The sequence below is a fragment of the Triticum aestivum genome, chromosome 7D (genome assembly GCF_018294505.1).
Source record: "Triticum aestivum cultivar Chinese Spring chromosome 7D, IWGSC CS RefSeq v2.1, whole genome shotgun sequence".
Taxonomy (NCBI): domain Eukaryota; kingdom Viridiplantae; phylum Streptophyta; class Magnoliopsida; order Poales; family Poaceae; genus Triticum; species Triticum aestivum.
In genome coordinates, this window is record NC_057814.1 from 222,125,309 (window position 1) to 222,144,309 (window position 19,001).

Here is a 19,001-nt window from a genome sequence, read left to right on the forward strand (position 1 = left end):
CATTCAGGTCCGTATGTACTTTACAAATATCTATGTCTCCATTTTGAACACTTTCACGAATGGAGTTGAAGCGACGCTTGATATGCCTGGTCTTCCTGTGAAACCTGGGCTCCTTGGCAAGGGCAATAGCTCCAGTGTTGTCACAGAAGAGAGTCATCGGGCCCGACGCATTGGGAATCACCCCTAGGTCGGTAATGAACTCCTTCATCCAGATTGCTTCTTGCGCTGCCTCTGAGGCCGCCATGTACTCCGCTTCACATGTAGATCCCGCCACGACGCTTTGCTTGCAACTGCACCAGCTTACTGCCCCTCCATTCAAAATATACACGTATCCGGTTTGTGACTTAGAGTCATCCAGATCTGTGTCGAAGCTAGCATCGACGTAACCCTTTACGACGAGCTCTTCGTCACCTCCATAAACGAGAAACATATCCTTAGTCCTCTTCAGGTACTTCAGGATATTCTTGACCGCTGTCCAGTGTTCCATGCCGGGATTACTTTGGTACCTTCCTACCAAACTTACGGCAAGGTTTACATCAGGTCTGGTACACAGCATGGCATACATAATAGACCCTATGGCCGAGGCATAGGGGATGACACTCATCTTTTCTCTATCTCCTGCCGTGGTCGGGCATTGAGCCGTGCTCAATTGCACACCTTGCAATACAGGCAAGAACCCCTTCTTGGACTGATCCATATTGAACTTCTTCAATATCTTGTCAAGGTACGTACTCTGTGAAAGACCAATGAGGCGTCTTGATCTATCTCTATAGATCTTGATGCCTAATATATAAGCAGCTTCTCCAAGGTCCTTCATTGAAAAACACTTATTCAAATAGGCCTTTATACTTTCCAAGAATTCTATATCATTTCCCATCAATAGTATGTCATCCACATATAATAAGAGAAATGCTACAGAGCTCCCACTCACTTTCTTGTAAACACAGGCTTCTCCATAAGTCTGTGTAAACCCAAACGCTTTGATCATCTCATCAAATCGAATGTTCCAACTCCGAGATGCTTGCACCAGCCCATAGATGGAGCGCTGGAGCTTGCATACCTTGTTAGCATTCTTAGGATCGACAAAACCTTCCGGCTGCATCATATACAATTCTTCCTTAAGAAAGCCGTTAAGGAATGCCGTTTTGACGTCCATTTGCCATATCTCATAATCATAGAATGCGGCAATTGCTAACATGATTCGGACGGACTTCAGCTTCGCTACGGGTGAGAAAGTCTCATCGTAGTCAACCCCTTGAACTTGTCGATAACCCTTAGCGACAAGTCGAGCCTTATAGATGGTCACATTACCATCCGCGTCTGTCTTCTTCTTAAAGATCCATTTATTTTCTATGGCTCGCCGATCATCGGGCAAGTCAGTCAAAGTCCATACTTCGTTTTCATACATGGATCCTATCTCGGATTGCATGGCTTCAAGCCATTTGTTGGAATCCGGGCCCGCCATCGCTTCTTCATAGTTCGAAGGTTCACCGTTGTCTAACAACATGATTTCCATGACAGGGTTGCCGTACCACTCTGGTGCGGAACGTGTCCTTGTGGACCTACGAAGTTCAGCAGTAACTTGATCTGAAGCTTCATGATCATCATCATTAACTTCCTCCCCAGTCGGTGCAGGCACCACAGGAACATCTTCCCGCGCTGCGCTACTTTCCGGTTCGGAAGGGGTGACTATCACCTCATCAAGTTCCACTTTCCTCCCACTCACTTCTTTCGAGAGAAACTCTTTCTCCAGAAAGGACCCGTTCTTGGCAACAAAGATCTTGCCTTCGGATCTGAGGTAGAAGGTATACCCAATGGTTTCCTTAGGGTATCCTATGAAGACGCATTTTTCCGACTTGGGTTCGAGCTTTTCAGGTTGAAGTTTCTTGACATAAGCATCGCATCCCCAAACTTTTAGAAACGACAGCTTAGGTTTCTTCCCAAACCATAATTCATACGGTGTCGTCTCAACGGATTTCGACGGAGCCCTATTTAAAGTGAATGCGGCAGTCTCTAAAGCATAGCCCCAAAATGAGAGCGGTAGATCGGTAAGAGACATCATAGATCGCACCATATCCAATAGAGTGCGATTACGACGTTCGGACACACCATTTCGCTGAGGTGTTCCAGGCGGCGTGAGTTGTGAAACTATTCCACATTTCCTTAAGTGTGTGCCAAATTCGTGACTTAAATATTCCCCTCCACGATCTGATCGTAGGAACTTTATTTTCCTGTCACGTTGATTCTCAACCTCACTCTGAAATTCCTTGAACTTTTCAAAGGTCTCAGACTTGTGTTTCATTAGGTAGACATACCCATATCTACTCAAGTCATCAGTGAGAGTGAGAACATAACGATAGCCTCCGCGAGCCTCAACACTCATTGGACCGCACACATCAGTATGTATGATTTCTAATAAGTTGGTTGCTCGCTCCATTGTTCCGGAGAACGGAGTCTTGGTCATTTTGCCCATGAGGCATGGTTCGCATGTGTCAAATGATTCATAATCGAGAGACTCTAAAAGTCCATCAGCATGGAGCTTCTTCATGCGCTTGACACCAATGTGACCAAGGCGGCAGTGCCACAAGTATGTGGGACTATCGTTATCAACTTTACATCTTTTGGTATTCACACTATGAATATGTGTAACATCACGTTCGAGATTCATTAAGAATAAACCATTAACCAGCGGGGCATGACCATAAAACATATCTCTCATATAAATAGAACAACCATTATTCTCGGATTTAAATGAGTAGCCATCTCGAATTAAACGAGATCCTGATACAATGTTCATGCTCAAAGCTGGCACTAAATAACAATTATTGAGGTTTAAAACTAATCCCGTAGGTAAATGTAGAGGTAGCGTGCCGACGGCGATCACATCGACCTTGGAACCATTCCCGACGCGCATCGTCACCTCGTCCTTCGCCAGTCTCCGCTTATTCCGCAGCTCCTGTTTTGAGTTACAAATATGAGCAACCGCACCGGTATCAAATACCCAGGAGCTACTACGAGTACTGGTAAGGTACACATCAATTACATGTATATCACATATACCTTTGGTGTTGCCGGCCTTCTTGTCCGCTAAGTATTTGGGGCAGTTCCGCTTCCAGTGACCACTTCCCTTGCAATAAAAGCACTCAGTCTCAGGCTTGGGTCCATTCTTTGGCTTCTTCCCGGCAACTGGCTTACCGGGCGCGGCAACTCCCTTGCCGTCCTTCTTGAAGTTCTTCTTACCCTTGCCTTTCTTGAACTTAGTGGTTTTATTCACCATCAACACTTGATGTTCCTTTTTGATCTCCACCTCCGCTGATTTCAGCATTGAATATACCTCAGGAATGGTCTTTTCCATCCCCTGCATATTGAAGTTCATCACAAAGCTCTTGTAGCTCGGTGGAAGCGACTGAAGGATTCTGTCAATGACCGCGTCATCCGGGAGATTAACTCCCAGCTGAGTCAAGCGGTTGTGCAACCCAGACATTTTGAGTATGTGCTCACTGACAGAACTGTTTTCCTCCATCTTACAACTGAAGAACTTGTCGGAGACTTCATATCTCTCGACCCGGGCATGAGCTTGGAAAACCATTTTCAGCTCTTCGAACATCTCATATGCTCCGTGTTGCTCAAAACGCTTTTGGAGCCCCGGTTCTAAGCTGTAAAGCATGCCGCACTGAACGAGGGAGTAATCATCAGCACGTGACTGCCAAGCGTTCATAACGTCTTGGTTCTCTGGGATGGGTGCTTCACCTAGCGGTGCTTCTAGGACATAATCTTTCTTGGCAGCTATGAGGATGATCCTCAGATTCCGGACCCAGTCCGTATAGTTGCTGCCATCATCTTTCAGCTTGGTTTTCTCTAGGAACGCGTTGAAGTTGAGGGCAACGTGGGCCATTTGATCTACAAGACATATTGTAAAGATTTTAGACTAAGTTCATGATAATTAAGTTCATCTAATCAAATTATTCAATGAACTCCCACTCAGATAGACATCCCTCTAGTCATCTAAGTGAAACATGATCCGAGTCAACTAGGCCGTGTCCGATCATCACGTGAGACGGACTAGTCAACATCGGTGAACATCTTCATGTTGATCGTATCTTCTATACGACTCATGCTCGACCTTTCGGTCTTCCGTGTTCCGAGGCCATGTCTGTACATGCTAGGCTCGTCAAGTCAACCTAAGTGTATTGCGTGTGTAAATCTGGCTTACACCCGTTGTATTCGAACGTTAGAATCTATCACACCCGATCATCACGTGGTGCTTCGAAACAACGAACCTTCGCAACGGTGCACAGTTAGGGGGAACACTTTCTTGAAATTATTGCGAGGGATCATCTTATTTAAGCTACCGTCGTTCTAAGCAAATAAGATGTAAAACATGATAAACATCACATGCAATCAAATAGTGACATGATATGGCCAATATCATTTTGCTCCTTTGATCTCCATCTTCGGGGCGCCATGATCATCTTCGTCACCGGCATGACACCATGATCTCCATCATCATGATCTCCATCATCATCGTGTCTTCATGAAGTTGTCACGCCAACGATTACTTCTACTTCTATGGCTAACGTGTTTAGCAATAAAGTAAAGTAATTTACATGGCGTTATTCAATGACTCGCAGGTCATACAAAAAATAAAGACAACTCCTATGGCTCCTGCCGGTTGTCATACTCATCGACATGCAAGTCGTGATTCCTATTACAAGAACATGATCAATCTCATACATCACATATATCTCATTCATCACATCCTTTTGGCCATATCACATCACAAGGCATATGCTGCAAAAACAAGTTAGACGTCCTCTAATTGTTGTTGCATGTTTTTACGTGGCTTCTATAGGTTTCTAGCAAGAACGTTTCTTACCTACGTAAAACCACAACGTGATATGCCAATTTCTATTTACCCTTCATAAGGACCCTTTTCATCGAATCCGTTCCGACTAAAGTGGGAGAGACAGACACCCGCTAGCCACCTTATGCAACTAGTGCATGTCAGTCGGTGGAACCTGTCTCACGTAAGCGTACGTGTAAGGTCGGTCCGGGCCGCTTCATCCCACAATGCCGCCGAAACAAGATAAGACTAGTAGTGGCAAGAAAAATTGACAACATCTACGCCCACAACAAGTTTGTGTTCTACTCGTGCATAGAAACTACGCATAGGCCTGGCTCATGATGCCACTGTTGGGGATCGTAGCAGAAATTTAAAATTTTCTACGCATCACCAAGATCCATCTATGGAGTTTACTAGCAACGAGAAGGAAGGAGTGCATCTACATACCCTTGTAGATCGCGAGCGGAAGCGTTCAAGTGAACGGGGTTGATGGAGTCGTACTCGTCGTGATCCAAATCACCGATGACCGAGCGCCGAACGGACGACACCTCCGCGTTCAACACACGTACGGTTGGGGAAGACGTCTCCTCCTTCTTGATCTAGCAAGGGGGGAGGAGAGGTTGATGGAGATCCAGCAGCACGACGGCGTGGTGGTGGAAGTAGCGGGGATCTCGGCAGGGCTTCGCCAAGCACAGCGAGAGGGAGAGGTGTCACGGGAGGGAGAGGGAGGCGCCAGGGGCTGTGGTGCGGCTGCCCTCCCTCCCCCCCCCACTATATATAGGGGCCCTGGGGGGGCGCCGTCCCCTGGGAGATTCAATCTCCAAGGGGGGCGGCGGCCAAAGGGGGTGGCTTCCCCCCCCCCAAGCCAAGTGGGGGGGCCCCACCCCTAGGGTTTCCAACCCTAGGCGCAGGAGAGGCCCAAGGGGGGGCACACCAGCCCACCAGGGGCTGGTTCCCCTCCCACTTCAGCCCATGGGGCCCTCCGGGATAGGTGGCCCCACCAGGTGGACCCCCGGGACCCTTCCAGTGGTCCCGGTACAATATCGGTGACCCCCGAAACTTTCCCGGTGGCCGAAACTGAACTTCCTATATACAATTCTTCACCTCCGGACCATTCCGGAACTCCTCGTGACGTCTGGGATCTCATCCGGGACTCCGAACAACTTTCGGGTTACCGCATACTAAAATCTCTACAACCCTAGCGTCACCGAACCTTAAGTGTGTAGACCCTACGGGTTCGGGAGACATGCAGACATGACCGAGACGACTCTCCGGTCAATAACCAACAGCGGGATCTGGATACCCATGTTGGCTCCCACATGTTCCACGATGATCTCATCGGATGAACCACGATGTCGAGGATTCAATCAATCCCGTAAGCAAATCCCTTTGTCAATCAGTACGTTACTTGCCCGAGATTCGATCGTCGGTATCCCAATACCTTGTTCAATCTCGTTACCGGAAAGTCACTTTACTCGTACCGTAATGCATGATCCCGTGACCAACCACTTGGTCACTTTGAGCTCATTATGATGATGCATTACCGAGTGGGCCCAGAGATACCTCTCCGTCATACGGAGTGACAAATCCCAGTCTCGATCCGTGTCAACCCAACAGACACTTTCAGAGATACCTGTAGTGTACCTTTATAGTCACCCAGTTACGTTGTGACGTTTGGTACACCCAAAGCACTCCTACGGCATCCGGGAGTTACACGATCTCATGGTCTAAGAAAATGATACTTGACATTGGAAAAGCTCTAGCAAACGAACTACACGATCTTTGTGCTATGCTTAGGATTGGGTCTTGTCCATCACATCATTCTCCTAATGATGTGATCCCGTTATCAATGACATCCAATGTCCATAGTCAGGAAACCATGACTATCTGTTGATCAACGAGCTAGTCAACTAGAGGCTTACTAGGGACACGTTGTGGTCTATGTATTCACACATGTATTACGATTTCCGGATAACACAATTATAGCATGAACAATAGACAATTATCATGAACAAGGAAATATAATAATAACCATTTTATTATTGCCTCTAGGGCATATTTCCAACAAAGTCTTGTCGTCCGAGATAGACATGTTCTGGATACGGTCGAGCATCTCGTTCAGGTGAGATAGTTTTTCGGAGTTCATGGCCTGGCTATAAGCGGGTTGACTCGGAGTATGTCTGCCATATAGCTTGGTACGTTTTCGACATGGAGAGGATCCGAGAGTGATCCATGATCCTGTGTCGAGGTTGGCTCTAAGTCCGAGGCAGTTCTAGAGATAGGGGCTGGGTCCAAGCCCGGAATGGTGGTCAAGGGGAGATCGCCCCAAGTCGTTACGTCAGGATTCTCCGGTGATGCCAAGGAGTCTGATCTGATGTCCTCGAAGGAGATCGTTTCTGGAGTCAAACCTCCAGTGCCGGAAAAATCCTCAACTCGGTCGGGTGTCCAGCCTGACATGATGAGTTCGTCACGGGAATCCATGGTGTACTCTGGGCCTCCAAAGGTCACGATATGACCCGGGTGTAGTTCTCGACGGAGACTAGATGGCCATTCAAGTCGGCGCAGAAGATCATGCTGCCGAACACGAAAAGTTGGTCGAGGGCGTAGACGTTCCCGTGGCCATTGCCACAGTGGATCTGTAGATGTGCCATCGATCCTTCTGTCGATCTCACAATGGACCTCTCAATGAAAGCACCAGCGTCGGTGTGAAAACCGGAAGACCTCGGGGTAGGGGGTCCCGAGCTGTGGATCTCGGACAGATGGTAACAAGAACAAGGAAACGATGCTTTACCCAGGTTCGGGCCCTTTTGATGGAGGTAAAACCCTACGTCTTGCTCTTGTTTATATTGATGTAGATGTATCGAGTACAGGGTTGATCTACCTTGATATTGTAAGATGTACTCTAACTCTAGGGCTAGGTGAATGAGGTTGCGTTGTTGTCCTCTCTACGGGCTAAACCCTATGGCTTATATACACGCCAGGAAGGGTATCTAGGGTTACAACGTCGGTATCTTGCCGTGGAGGCGGTAGGAGAAGTCTTGGAGTATACGACAAGTCTTCGACAGATGCAGTCCTGATCACGCCCTGTCGTGCAGCTTCCAGAGTCCATCTTGAGAAGAATGAGGGCCCATCAGCCCAATCCGAGGAGCATTGGCCGACTAGGTTAGTACCCTAGTCCAGGACACCGTCACTCAGGGTTGTGGATGTGGGGTTGGTTAGCTCAGGGACGCGCACCTTGTGGAGGTGCTAGTCGAGGAGATCCATGGCCATGGACAGTGATGGGCTTCGGGTTGTCTCAACGACGGGGAGGATGATGGATCGCGAAGTCACGAGCAATCCATGAAGGATGGGAAACACGGTGAGGAGAAGGAGTTGCTTCCATAGATGGCCGGAGTTGCCACTTGCCGGAAGAGGCGGCGGAGTTAGTGACAAATTGCTAGGCCGAACGTGAGTAGGATAGAAGACGCCCCAACCGCAACCGGCACCCGATGACTAGCGAGGCACATGAATCACGGAGAGGCGAAGGGGCGGCACAGAACGAAAACGGTCGAAAGGGACTGGTTGGTGGAAAACGGAGGGGCAACAGCCTGCATCGAGGGCGCACGCACAGTCACGGGAGAGAGGAGGAGGTGTGTGGATGGGGAAGGGAGAGCAAGGGGGCGGTATGACCGATGGGGAAGGGGAAGGGAGAGTGCAATGACGCGAGGCCAATTTCGCATATAGCCATTTTCGACCCATGGCGTGAAGGCCCAGTTAACGTAAGCATACCCAGATCAGTCTGCAGAGCAGCAGCCCTTTGAAGTTGTTGGCCCGCCCGGTTCGTTCAGAGTCGCTCAGTAACACATACGTGAATTGATGTTGCGAGACGACCTGAGATCTCAGCCGCTTGTGACTATGATCGGATGGACGACGACGTCAAAACGCTGAGTAGAGGCGTAGCTAGCCCCATTTTACTGTTTCTTAATGCTCAATGTGAACATAAGATATTTTGCATGATGAGGTAGGCGAAGATGGAACGATGCACACGGCGACTGAGAGTTACGGAGCAAAAAAATGCATTTAAATTTTATAGATATAAGTGTTGAATAACTGAACATATGTTGTAGTCGACACATTTTACAAAATAGAATAATTGTTGAACTCCTATTTATTTACTGGCCCGTGGCAACGCACGGGTATTTAGCTAGTATGTAATAATTGGTTTTACGAACCATTCGCCTGGTTTTGGGAAGGTTCTGTGTTTTTTTCTTCTTATTTTTATCTATCGGTTCTCATCCAATTTCTTCTGATTTTTATTATTTTGACTTTTTTTCCTCTCTTTCTTCTATTTTCTTTTCCTTTCTGTCTTTTTTTCATTTTCCAAATACATGTTTACTTCTTAAATACATTTTAACATTTTTCATATACTGGCTGAACATTTTTCATATACCTGTTGAATTTTTTCCAAAAGCAAGATGCAAATTTATTTGAGTACATGTTGAACTTTTGTAAAATGCACATTAAACACATGCTAAACATTATTGTAAACCACACGAACATTTCGTGAGTGTTTAAGAACATTTTTAAAATGACACAACTTGTTTTATATATTTTTGAGGTCTTTTTTTAGGTCACAACTTGTTTTATATATGCTATGAACATTTATTAAAAATTGCACAAGCAAACTTTTACATTTCATGAACAGGTTTTTAAATGTCTTGGGCATATTTGGAAACTTGTAAACATTGTTTCAATGTCACAAGCCATTTTGTGTGGAAGGCACATATTTTTACAAATCACTCTAACATTGTTTTTACATTTCAAGTACATATTAGAAAAGTGTTATGAACACATTTTTAAACATGCGAACATTTTATTGAATGGTGTGAACAATATTTAAAAAATGTAACAATGTTTTACATTTCACAAACATTAATATTTTATGAAAAAATTCTGAATAGTTCAAACTATTAAACAAAAATATAAAAAGGAACGAAGCACGAACGAAAGGAATTAATTTACGTCAGTTACTGGGTCAGCCTGCTACAAACAATCGTTGAGCTATGAATGACACATTGAATCCTAACTTATTGGAGAGGGTAGTGCCACGTGTGAATCAAGCTATGAATGACACATTGAATCAGCCATATTCAGCGGATGACGTCAAACGAGCCCTCTTTTCCATTGGTGATTTGAAGGCTCCAGGAAAGGATGGCTTGCATGTTGTTTTCTTTAAAAAGTGTTGGCACATTCTTGGGGATTCCATTACTGAAGATGTATTCGGTAATTCCCGATGGCTGAAACGATACTGTTATTATTCTCATTCCAAAAGTTGATGTTCCTGAGAAGATAACTCAGTATAGGCCCATTAGTCTTTTTGCTGTTTTGTAAGATTATTTCGAAGATGATCGCAGTCCGTCTGAAAGTAATTCTTGACGAGGTGATATCCCCGGTCCAAAGTGCCTTCATACCAGGGCGCCTTATTACTGATAATTTTTTGGTGGCTTATGAAAGTATGCACACAATCAAGAATAAGAAAAAAGGGAAGTATGGATACTGCGTAGTTAAATTGGATATGCATAAGGCCTATGACAGAGTGGAATGGATTTTTCTGCAAAAGATGATGCTCGGGTTGGGTTTCCAACAGGATTTCGTTGATCTTCTTATGGCTTATGTTTCTTCTGTTAAATATAATGCCAGGTTCAATGACCAGGAGACGGGACAATTTTTTCCCACTAGGGGCCTCCGTCAGGGGGACCCTTTATCACCATATCTATTTTTGTTGTGCGCAGAAGGGTTATCAAGTTTATTGGCTCATGCAGAGGAGGTTCGTGGCATAGAGGGGGTAAGAGTATGGAGAAATGCACCATTAGTTTCACACTTGTTATTCACTGATGACTCCTTAATCCTCATGAAAGCTGATTTGATTAATGCAACCTCATTGAGACAAGTACTTGATCAATATTGTGCGAGCTCTGGTCAACTAGTTAGTGATGAAAAGTGTAGCATATACTTCAGCCCAAACGTGGATGTCCAATTAAAAGCCGACATTTGTGTTGAGATCAACATTATGACTGAAGCAATGTCTGATAAATACTTGGGGCTTCCTGCTCTGGTGGGTGTGGATAGAAGTGACAATTTCTTGTATTTGGTCGAAAGAGTGATCAACAGGGTGCAAGGTTGGAAGGAAAAGATCCTATCCTTAGGGGGAAAGGAGATCCTAATTAAAGCTATAATTCAGTCTTTACCCGTGTTTGCAATGTCAGTGCTCAAGATTCCCAAGAAAATATGTAAGGAAATCACTGATGTTATATCAGGCTTTTGGTGGGGTGATAATGAGGAGAAGACTAAGATGCACTGGTGGGCATGGTGGAAGATGTGTATCCCTAAGAAGGATGGGGGTATGGGGTTCAGAGATTTACATGCTTTTAATCTTGCGATGCTCGCAAAGCAGGTTTGGAGGCTATTATCAAATCCTGACACTCTGTGTGCAAGGGTTTTGCGAGCTAAATATTATCCTGATGGAAATCTCTTGAAGGCAGGACCGAAGAAGGGATCTTCATTTACGTGGCAAAGTATTGTTGCCGGTCTCCATACTTTCAAAAGAGGGCATATTTGGAGAGTGGGATCGGGAAGCAACATCAATATCTGGGATGATCACTGGATACCGAGTAGTCCATCCAGGAAAGTTATATCTAGAAAGGGGTTTTTGCCTTCTGAATACTGTTGATGAGTTGATTAATCCATGGACACGGAGATGGGATGAAGAATTAATGTTGGACAATTTTGTTTCGGTTGATATTGAAAACAAATTTAGGATCCCTTTGAGCACACAATTAACTGAGGATTTTGTTGCCTGGCACAAGACTCGAACGTACTCCTTTTCAGTCCGGTCTACGTATTATACTGAGTGGGAACACCAATTTGGTGCGAGAATCAGAAGTGATGAGGTTGGACCATCAAAGTCTAACCCAGTTTGGGAGATTCTATGGAAACTTCAAGTTCCTAGTAAAATAAAGATCTTTGGTTGGAAGGCTTTACATGGGATGATACCGGGTATGTCAGTGCTTGCGAATCGTCATATACCGGTATCTGGACAATGTCTTGTTTGTAAGGGGGGAGCTGAAGACTTGTGACATATCATGTTTACATGTGTTCGAGCTAAAGAAGTGTGGAAAGCTTTGGGTCTTCAGGAAACAATTGCCCAAGCCCTTGTTTTGGACCGATCTGGTAGTGTCGTGCTTGAGAATATCCTCACAGATAAAAGGCGTAACTCAACCACACTACAACATCTCGGCTTCCAAGAGTCTATCTTGGTTGGAGCTTGGTACATTTGGTGGCAGAGAAGGGAAGCTGTGAAGGGCAAAGGTTTGGCCATTCCTTCCAAAACAGCACTGGCCATACATGCGATAACGGCCAATTATGCTGGCGCTAGGAGTTCGACCAGTGTTCCTGATGTTAAATGGTCTAAACCTACTCAAAAAAGTTATAGAGTGAATGTGGATGCATGCTTCATGGAAGATGGAAGCGGAGCTACAGTGGCGGTTCTTCGAAACCACTCGGGTGAGGCTCTTACTGGGTCAACAACTCTCTTTACGTGTGTGCTTGATGCCACTACAGCGGAAGCCTTGGCGTTGAAGAATGGTATGGAGCTAGCGGACCAGTGGGGACTCAAATGTAATCTTCGAATCTGATTGTCTTGGGATTATCCAGGCATGCAAGGGGGAAGTTGATATCTTGAGTCTTTATTCTGCTACTCTGAACGAGTGTTTTTATTTAGCTCAAAGTATTGGTTCAGTCTTGTACTCTTACTGTCCAAGGGAAGGAAACAAGGTGGCACACAAGCTCGCTAGGAGTTTCTATGATTCTAATTCTGTAATTTCTTGGGAGGGTGATCCTCCCCAGATTATCCTAGCTGAACTTGTTAGTGATGTAACAGTTATTTCATTTGATTAAATAAAGTGTGCCATAAGTTTAAAAAAACGATCGTTGAGCTGGGTTGAACAGGGCGTCCCTGTCTCTCGCATCCAGAGAGACGGAATATCCTGTTTGACACGTTTTGCACGTATTTGATGTGCTTTGCATCAAACTGCTCGCACTTTCCACACGCGAGTGATCGAGCAGAAACACGATGGGCCAGCCCAGTTTTCGTAGACAGTGTACGTACAAAGGCAACTAGCTAGCCGACTTTGGGAATCTTCTAGAATGTTTCCTGAACCGTTTTTTTTGTTTTTTACCCTTTTTTTCTTTCTTTCATTTTTCTGTTTCTGTTTCTTTTTCTTCTTTCTTTCTTTTTGTTTTTTGTTCCCTTTTTCTTCTTTTTTCCTTTTCTTTTTCAAGGTTATTTTATCTTTTTTAAACCAAGTTTTTATTCGAAAATTGTTCTTAATTTTTGAAAAATGTTATTCCTTCTAAAAACATTCTAAATTTTAAAAAATGATTGTTTTTTAAAAATTGTTCATAAATTCAAAAATGTTCCTGATTTTGGCAAATGTTCTTGTTTTCCAAAAAAATGCGAATACTTTTGTTCGAATTTTTTACAAATTTCTTAGAAAAAATCAGGCGTTAAAAAAATTGTTCCATTTTCAAAAATTGTCCATTTTTTCATTTTCCCGCAGTTTAAAAAATTGTCCCAGTTTCATAAATTGTTCACAAGTTTCAAAAAATGGTAATGTTTTCAAATTTTGTTCAGGAGTTTCAAAATTTGTTTGCGTCTCCAAATTTTGTTTTTGAAATTTGGAAAAACGTTCCCGTGTCAAGAAATATTCATGATTTTGAAAGAAACTTCCTGTATTCTAAAAGTGTTATAGTTTTTTTAAAATATGTTCAAAAATTTGGAAAGTGTTTGCATTTCGTAGAAGATTCCGTTTTTTTTGAAGAAAAAAATTGCTTTCGAAATTCCTAAAATAATTTGGATCTGCGCAGTGTGTTGGTTCTTTACTGTTGACGCTACCATGTGCTGAGATACGAGGGTTAGCTCAACATGTATAGCACTCGATCCCATCTTTGAATCCCCAAGACAGCGATATTTTTTGCACCACAGTGCGCGTTCGATGTCGGCCTTGATCTTCATGGGCCAGCCCAGTCGTTTAGTCGCCTGTGCGAAACGGCAGCTCTTTGCCGCAGACAGTGGCTTATAGGAGGTCCCACAAAGGGAACCCTACCTGAAGGTTAGATACCGTGAGTTGGGCCGTCCCAGGCGCGCAGATAATAGCCTCGTTTGCTGTTTTGTTTTTCATATTTTGTTTTGCTTTTTTTTCTTCTGTTTATACTTTAAATATATTACAAGAGTCACTCTACATAAAACATTTGAAAAATATTGACCATGCATATGAAAAATATTGAATCTGTATAGAGAAAACATTTATCACGTATACGAAAAACGTATAAAAATTATTATGTGTATGAAAAAATTTGATCATGTATTTAAAAAAATCAAGAATTTGAAAAAAAAATGAAAAGTTTTTGAATTTTTTTAAGCAAGAAGTTGGAAAAAATGTTAAATGTTTATAGAAATAATGTTGACCATGTATTAAAAAATGATGATTTTTTATCATGTATAAAACTATTAATCAAGCATTTGAAAACAAATTGAAAAGTATTTCAAAAAAATTAGATGGTTGTACAAGAAATATTGACCATGTATTAAAAAATGAAGAAAAAATTAATGATATGTATAAAAATATTAATCAAGCATTTGGAAAAACATGTTGAACAATTATTTAAAAATGTTATCACGCATTTGAAAAATGTTAAATGTGTTTACAAAAAATGTTGACCCTGTGTTGAAAAAAATGTTAATATTGCATTTAAAAATGTTAATCAAGCATTTGAAAAATGTTAAATGTGCATAGAAAAACTGTTGGCCATGTATTAGTAAATGTTAATCTTCTATTAAAAATGATAATCAAGCATTTGGAAAAGCTTAAAAGTGTGTATAGAAAAATCATTGACCATGTATTCAAAAATTGTTAATCTTGAATATGAAAAATGTTGATCAAACTTTTAAAAATGTATAAAATGTGTTAGAAAAATGTTGACCATGTATCAAAAAAATGTTAAATTTATATTGAAAAAATGTTGAAACATGTATTAGAAAAATGTAGTTGACGTATACAAATAATGTACAAAGAAACCAAAAGAAATAAAGCAAATCAAAAAAAATGAAAACTGACAAAGAAACAAAATAAACCAAAGAAACAAATGCAAAAGGAATAAAAACAAAGAAAACTGATAAAAATTAAGACAGAAGAAATTAAAAATGAATAAAGGAAGAAAAGCAAAAAAAATGAAATTGAGAAAAGAAAGAAAGGAAAACAACAAACCGATAAAACCCGGGAAAGAAAGGAAAGAAAACAGAAATAAACAACAGTGAAGAAGCGAAAGGGAAAAGAAAGGGAAACGGAACAGAAACAAATAAAATCGAAAACAACCGTAACAAACTAACCCACCGAGCTTGACGAACGAACCAGCGAAGAAAAATAAACAAACAGAACCAGGCCGACCTAGTCGCTGCAACATGAGACAAAAGTTTCAGCAAACCAGAAGGAGTACTCGCTTAATGCGAGATATAGCGCTCGCCATGCGAAACGTCTGTTTCACAATAATCAAGATGTCTAGTCAACAACGAGCATCTTACCTTCTTTGTGTTCTTGCCAGCGCCAACTCATGGCGAAATCAGTAATTAAGGAGTATTTTTTGCAAAAATCACTCCCACCTCTCCAGGTTTGCGACTAATGGTGCACCATTGTGCGCTACTTGTCACAATTGGGGAGTTTTTTTCGTAGATTTATTTATTCAAAACATTTTATCTTTTAAAAAAATGTGTTCAAATATCAAACCGTTTTCATTATTGGTTTCCTCGCGTCAAGATCTTCAAAACTAGGTACCTTGTTGATAGGTTTCGGCGAACTTTTTTCACGAAAAAACCAGACGAAAAGAATCAAATTGGGAGCACACTTTTTTCCTTTCCGAAGAGGCACGACTGTGCCTCATGAGGAAGCAAATCCGCGTCTCCACCAGAAGTAAATTTGTGCCTCTCGCGGAAAAAAATGTGTTTTTTCCTTTCCCAAGAGGCATGACCGTTTCTCTCGCAGAAGCAAATCCTTGCCTTTATGAGAAGTAAATATGTGCATCTCGCAGAAGGAAAAAGACATATTTTCTTTTCCTTTTTCGAGAGGCACGACTCGCAGAAGCAAATCCATGTCTCCACGAGAAGTAAATCTGTGTCTCTCGCGGAAGAAAAAAAGACAGAAAATGAGTTCTTTTCCCTTTCCAAGAGGCATGATCATGCCTCTCGAGGAAGTAAATCTACGCCTCTAGTAAAAAAAAAGGGTTTTTCCCTACCAGAGAGGCACGATCGTGTCTCTTACAAAAGCAAATCCGTAACTTCACAAGAAGTAAATCTATGCCTGTCGCGGAAGGAAAAAGAACGTGTTTTTGCCCTTTCCCCAGAGGCACAACCATGCCTCTCGTGGAAGCAAATCCGTACCTTCATGAGAAGTAAATCTAAACCTCTCCTGGAAGGAAAAAAAAATGCATTTTTTTCCTTTCCCGAGAGGCGCGAGCGTCCCTCTTGCGGAAGCAAATCCGTGCCTCCGCGAGAAGTAAATTTGTGCCTCTCCCAGATGAAAAAAAAGAAAACATATTTTTCACACAAAAAAATCAATTTTTTCCAAACCTAAGAAAAGCCGGAGGATAACCCGAAAGCAGAAAAAATCAGAAAAAGATCATCAAAAAGCCGAAAACGCGTATAGAAAAAAAATCAGGAGAGAGCGTCCAGAGCACGACACGTGGCTGGGGCCGAGAGCGCGCCAAGTGGCACGCTACAAGCCCACGAAAAGTGCCCCTCGCAGGTGCTTCCGAAGGAGTACTCGCTGATTAGTTGCTCTCGACTGGTTTTTTTAGGAAACAACCTACTCTTTATTGATCAAAGACCACAGAATGTGGGGTAACAGTTTCGTCATGAGGTTGGCCAAACCACACATGACACCCGGGCGCTAAATTCAAAACAAATCTAGCTAAGTTATGGGTCTCTACATTATTAGTTCAACCTTCAAAAATAAAATTACATGAGAAGGAAGTACTCTGGGCTTCAATTTCTTTAATGATTGCCGCGTGTTTTCCATAGCTTCTCTGCGTAACATAATTGATAACCTGTTTAGCATTAGATGCCACCACGAACTGCTGGAGAAGTAGGTCCTCGGCTACACACAATGCTTCTCTATAAGCCATTGTCTCCAGAATAATGGGATCATCCACTCCCTATACCACGATTGCCGAGCTCCCCAAATATTTTCTATTTGTATCCCGGCAGACCACCGCAGCAGAGCCGCCCCTTCCTGCTCTCACTGCAGCATCTACATTGATTTTTGCATGATTTAGTGGTGGGGCTCGGGGGCGCGTGCTTGCATTGGGTGTACTTCTTGCCGTTGGGCCTGCTGCAGCCTTCGGCTCCTTCTCATTCACAATTTCCAGTCCAGCCTTTGGAACAATCCTTCATTAATAGCTTTCCTCCTTGTTGTCCATATAACCCATAGCGTCATAGCAAGCTTCACGCAGTGTGAAGGGAATCGTAGCATGTAAAACAAAAACAAAAAATTACGCACACGCAATGATCTATCCGTGGAGATGCATAGCAACGGAGAGTGTGTCTACGTACCCTCGTAGACCGTAAGCAGAAGTGTTTATTCAACGCGGTTGATGTAGTCGTACACCTTCGCGATCCGCCCGATCAAGTACCAAACGCACGACACCTCCGCGTTCTGCACATGTTCAGCTCGGTGTCGTCCTCGCCATCTTGGTCCAGCAAGCAGGGCGAGGTAGTAGATGAGTTCCGTCAGCACAACGGCGTGATGACGGTGGTGGTGAAGCAATCCCGCGGGGCTTCGCGTAAGCACCGCGACGATCTAGAGCGGAAGAGTAAACTAAAGGCAGAGGGGTGCTGACACATGGCGTGGAATAAGCTGTTTATTGTGTGGCACCCCTCCCCACACATATATAGGTGTGGGAGGGGAGGAGGCAGCCCCTAGGGCACCCCAAGTAGTGCGGCGACAGCCCTAGGGCTCCTCCCATTGGTGCGCCCCCTCCTCCTGCCAAAAATTGGCGCGAGGGGAAAGGAAAGGGAGGAGGCGCCCCCTTCTTTCCTTCCTCCCCTCTCCGGGATATGGTAAGAGGAGGTGGCGCCTCCCCTTTCCATCCAATTGGGTGTGGCTGCCATAAGGGGGGCGCACCAGCCCATGTGGGCTGGTGTGTTCCCTCTACTTGGCCCACTAAGGCCCAATAATCTCCCGGTGCCCCCGGAACTCCTTCCGGTATTCTGATAACTTCATGGTGCATTCTGAAACCATTCCGGAGATCAAATAGCATCGTCCTATATATCGATCTTTACCTCCGGACAATTCCGGAGCTCCTTGTCATGTCCGTGATCACATCCGGGACTCCGAACAACATTCGGTCACCAAAACACATAACTCATATAATACCAAATCGACATCGAACGTTAAGCGTGCGGACCCTAGGGTTCGAGAACTATGTAGACATGACCGAGACACCTCTCCGGTCAATAACCAATAGGGGAACCTGGATGCCCATATTGGCTCTTACATATTCTACGAAAATCTTTATCGGTCGAACCATTATGACAACATACGTAATTCCCTTTGTCCATCGATATGTTACTTGTCCGAGATTCGATCGTAGGTATCTTCATACCTTGTTCAATCTCGTTACCGGCAAGGCTCTTTACTCATTCCGTAATACATCACCTCGTGACTAAACTCCTTAGTCATTTGGTTGCAAGCTTATGATGTGTATTACCGAGAGGGCCCAGAGATACCACTCCGATACTCGGAGTGACAGATCCTAATCTCGATCTATGCCAACTCAACAAACACCTTCGGAGATACATGTAGAGCATCTTTATGATCACCCAGTTACATTGTGACGTTTGATAGCACAAAGGTATTCCTCCGGTATCCGGGAGTTGCATAATATCATAGTCGAAGGAATATGTATTTGACATGAAGAAAGCAATAGCAATAAACTGAACGATCATTATGCTAAGCTAACGGATGGGTCTTGTCCATCACATCATTCTCCTAATGATGTGATCCCTTTATCAAATGACAACACAGGTCTATGGTTAGGAAACCTTAACCATCTTTGATCAATGAGCTAG